The sequence below is a fragment of the Ipomoea triloba genome, chromosome 9 (assembly GCF_003576645.1).
Source record: "Ipomoea triloba cultivar NCNSP0323 chromosome 9, ASM357664v1".
Lineage (NCBI taxonomy): Eukaryota > Viridiplantae > Streptophyta > Magnoliopsida > Solanales > Convolvulaceae > Ipomoea > Ipomoea triloba.
Window position 1 is genome coordinate 7,090,119 of NC_044924.1, and position 4,970 is coordinate 7,095,088.

Consider the following 4,970-nt stretch of genomic DNA (forward strand, 5'->3'; position numbering starts at 1 on the left):
TTTTTTTTTTTTTTTTTTTGTTATATCAGATTTATTTATTTATTTATTTTCATCTTTCCACATTTTTTCTTTCCTAATCACACTTACAAAAATTCCTCAATTACCGCGCTTTTTTTTTTTTTTTTTTTGTTATATCAGATTTATTTATTTATTTATTTTCATCTTTCCACATTTTTTCTTTCCTAATCACACTTACAAAAATTCCTCAATTACCGCGCTTTTTTTTTTTTTTTTTTTGTTATATCAGATTTATTTATTTATTTATTTTCATCTTTCCACATTTTTTCTTTCCTAATCACACTTACAAAAATTCCTCAATTACCGCGCTTTTTTTTTTTTTTTTTTTGTTATATCAGATTTATTTATTTATTTATTTTCATCTTTCCACATTTTTTCTTTCCTAATCACACTTACAAAAATTCCTCAATTACCGCGCTTTTTTTTTTTTTTTTTTTGTTATATCAGATTTATTTATTTATTTATTTTCATCTTTCCACATTTTTTCTTTCCTAATCACACTTACAAAAATTCCTCAATTACCGCGCTTTTTTTTTTTTTTTTTTTGTTATATCAGATTTATTTATTTATTTATTTTCATCTTTCCACATTTTTTCTTTCCTAATCACACTTACAAAAATTCCTCAATTACCGCGAAAAACCCCCTATACAACTAGATGGCCTAGATGCTCTTATACAACTAGATAAAACAAATTTCGTAGTCTTTTAATTTAACAGCATTCCCTTAAATAATAAAATTACTTGTAATGTAGCAAAATTAGTTTTAATTAAAAAAATACGACCAAATACAACAATGTCACAATAACCAAGGCTTAAAATGTAATTTGTTCAAATTAAGTATGCAAATGTTAATAAATAAAAACAATAATTTATTAGTCTTAAGATAAATTTTTTTTTTACCAACTCTAATCTCACCACTAAAGTACTATGGCGTGATTATGTAAACAATCACATATGTTCTAACAAAAACTCATAATTTCAGTAGCTGTATGTGTTTTACATACAATCTAAGTAAACACGAGAACAAGCTGTTTTGAGCTCATTATGCCTCTCAACATCAAAATTATGAGGCTTCATTGGCTGCTTCTGTACTTCTTATTGCACTCCCTGGATTTCCTCTAGCTCTAGGGCACCCCGCACCCACCTTTTCTTGTCCGACCAAAACTGTCCCAAACTAGTTGGCTAGCAAATGTTTGTGTCAAGTAGGATCCCAACGGCACTCCAATGACACTTGTGTTAAGTAGGATCTCAAGGGCACTCTGATGACGCTTGTGTCATAGTGTCAAGTAGAATCTCAAGGGCACTCCCACGTCAAGTAGGATCCCCCAAGCGCACTGCCTTGGCATTTGTGTCGAGCAAGATCTCAAAGCCACTCCCTCATGGTTCCAGGTGGTGGCTTGCCTGATGCAGGATTTAGTAAGGGTCTAGTTATGAGCTCATTATGCCTTTCAGGCAAGATCTCACCAATTTCAGGCATCTGTACGCACCAAACTAATAACAATATACAATATGTTTATATTTGTGTATCACAGATATCTTAATAATTTTCATAAAAACTGACCGAAATTTGATCCAGTTCCACCTTTCAGGTCTTTGGATACTTGCACACTCTTACCTACACATGAAAATCTATTACACATTACACATACAACTAAATTTGAGGTCCCGCAACCACATGCAAGACTAGCTGAGATTCCACATTAGCAACAAAAAAAGAAAAACATTAAAAGATTGTACATTTAAATTCATCTTGATGTAATCCTTATATAGCATACCCCTGTTTAACAATTTCACTGACCTACCTTAATCATCATTCTTTACCTTGCAAGGTTAAAATTTGTCAAATTCACAAGTTTTAAAGGATACGAGTACTCAAGAAATATCAATTCTACTTAAGGAAGCATACAGGCAATTTCCCAAGTTTTTAAAGGATACGAGTATTTAAGCCTAACATTGACCAAAAGGATAGCATAAGACAAGGTTTTCAGTGGGCAAAAGCCCATAGAGCATCACCAATGGCTAAAAACAAGAGGAGAAGGATTGGAGGGAGAGACAGTCTCTGAAGAGACTGTCATCTACGGGCAAGCACAAGTGAGACGCACAGATGGATGGGGGAAAACCTGTCTCCCACCATGAGACGGCCCTAACCGAAAATATTAAACCCAATTTCTATAAATAACCTAGCCCAATTTGGAAACCCTACTATATTTTCCTAATTGGACTAGGGTATTTTTAGAAATTGAATTTAATATTTTGGAGAGGTAAACGAGAAATTTAGGCTTTGTTTTTGCTTTTAAAAAATTGTAATTCAGCCTCAACTATCCCCACCAAAACCATCTAAGTATGGTCTCACACTTCTTTAACCCCTCATTTTTAGCCCTTTAGCCATTGGGCACACTGCACAGATTTTTCCCCTAAACCATAGTTATTTTCTCTTTTATTCTTAATTTGTTGTGCCTAAGAAGTTATGTCTATCTAAGTGAGCATACAAGAATTACTCAACATAAAAGCATCATTAATCAGGAAACACGGGTATATAACTATACATGGGATAAATGAACAATCGGAAACAAGAATGACCAAATACATGGGATAAATTAACAATTTCACTGGCCTACCTTAATCATCATTCTTTACCTTGCAAGGTTAAAATTTGTCAAATTCCCAAGTTTTTAAAGAAATACAATTCTACTTACACATCAACTATTATGCATTACATAGTAGCATTGTCACATCTAGAGCATACAGGCAACTCCACAGAGATTATTCAAACTCCTATAATTGAAACCTGGTAAAAGATAACTGCATGCAGCCTAACATTGCATTCCTCAGACCAAAAGGATAGCACAGGACAAGGTTTTCAGTGGGCAAAAGCCATTAGGGAATCGCCAATGGCTAAAAATGAGAGAAGGATTGGAGGGAAAGACAATCTCTTAGAGAGTGTAATCACCGGGGTGAGAGACTCACAGATGCTGGGGGGCAAACTGTATTGGTAAAACTACTATTAAAAAAATACAAAACAAAACACACAACAATTTTGACAGTTGGATGAGGTATATTAGGCTATCCAGCCTATCCTTATCCACGTAAATATCTCACTTTCAAAAGTGAACCCCAATTTCATAAACTAGAATAAAACATTAAATATTAACAAACCAACAAATAAAACATAAAAGGTACATGGGGCAGCTTTTGCTGACAATGCCATTAGGCTATCCTTAAGCTAACCTCAACCCTGAAATTTTACCACTTGTTAAATGACATGGCACACCACATGGATTTTTTCTTCTTTTTTATATTTTTTTGTTTGCCAACGTGTGTTTAGCAAACATGCTAATTGCTAAAACAGCAAGTTTGCTAAACACTTAAAAGGCTACCATTGCCTTTTGTACTCTAACAGAGCTTGCTGGGTTAAGTGTTTAGCAAACTTGCTGTTTTAGCATTTACACGTTTGCTAAACACACATAGACAAACAAAAAATATAAAAAAGAAGAAAAATTGAGGTTAGTCTTAACAAGCTTGCAACAGATGCAAGTATGCTAAGACATCCAGTATATATAAAAATCATTTTTTTAATACACATCATTTAATCTTGACTAAATTGAGAACAGCCAAAGTCTCCAAGATCCACTTACTAAATGATGTGGATTAAAAAAATAAATTCTTTTTTATATATGTATAAGCTTGCAAAAGTAGCAAGCTTGATAATGTCAACTTTTAAAACACATACCTTTTATATTTTTTTGTTAGTACTTAATGCATTGCAAATTTAATGATGTGGAGGCACACAAACCAGACAGCTCCTGGGAATACACTGCACAGATCCATAGTTATTTTCTCTTTTATTCTTATATATATATATATATATTATGGGTTGAGGCCTAATTGGGCTAGGGCTATATTTAGAAGTTGGGATATAATATATTGGGCTTGGGGTAATTTGGGTATTTTGGGCTATTTTCTTTTGCTTTAAAAAAATTGTAATTCAACCTAAACAGCCTCATTGAGACTGAAATGAAATTAAATTATGCAATCAACAGTCAAATTATTAAGATAAATTGTGTTAAAGATATATATTGGTAAAACTATTATTAAAAAACAAAACAAAACAATTTTGACCATTGTATGAGGTACATTAGTATGACAAAAATTTGTATGAGACCGTCAAGTTGGATCCTTGATTAATGTGGTAAAGATCCAACCCGTGAGCACACAAGTGTTACCATATTAGTATATATGTAGATAATATTAAAAAAAATTAAATGCACACTAAAAGGTTAATATTTTAATTATTTGAGTGCATAATTTAATTTTATTTCAGCCACAACACTATTTCAGCAACTAAATTATATTTATTTTAAATAAAGCAGCATGGTAATTATTATGATCTAACCCACCAACTACCATCTAAGTATGATCTAACCCTCCAGCCACAACATTATATTTATTCAACTTTATTATGGTAATTATTTTAAGAGCCAGACAATCCCCCACCAACTACCATCTAAGTATGATCTAACCCTTCTTTCTCCCCTCATTTTTAGCCCTTTAGCCATTAGGGATGCCCTAAGGCACAAAAACCAGGCAGCTCCAGGAATACACTGCACAGATTTTTCCCCTAAACCACAGTTATTTTCTCTTTTTATTCTTAATTTGTTGTGCCTAAGAAGTTATGTCTATTCATACAAGAATTACTCAACATAAAAGCATCATTAATCAGGAAACACGGGTAAATGAACAATCAGAAACAAGAATTTAGCAGAGCATTCACAAATCAGAAAGAACACTAACAAATCAAAGGAATTTCGCCTTTTATTGAACAAATCAAACAAACCTAAAGCAATTTAATCCATAGAAGACGACTCAATGCAAATAATGCATGCAATACAAAATGCGTCTAAAAATCAACATAAATTAAAAAGAATGCTTTTTTTTTGGGGGGGGGGGGGGGG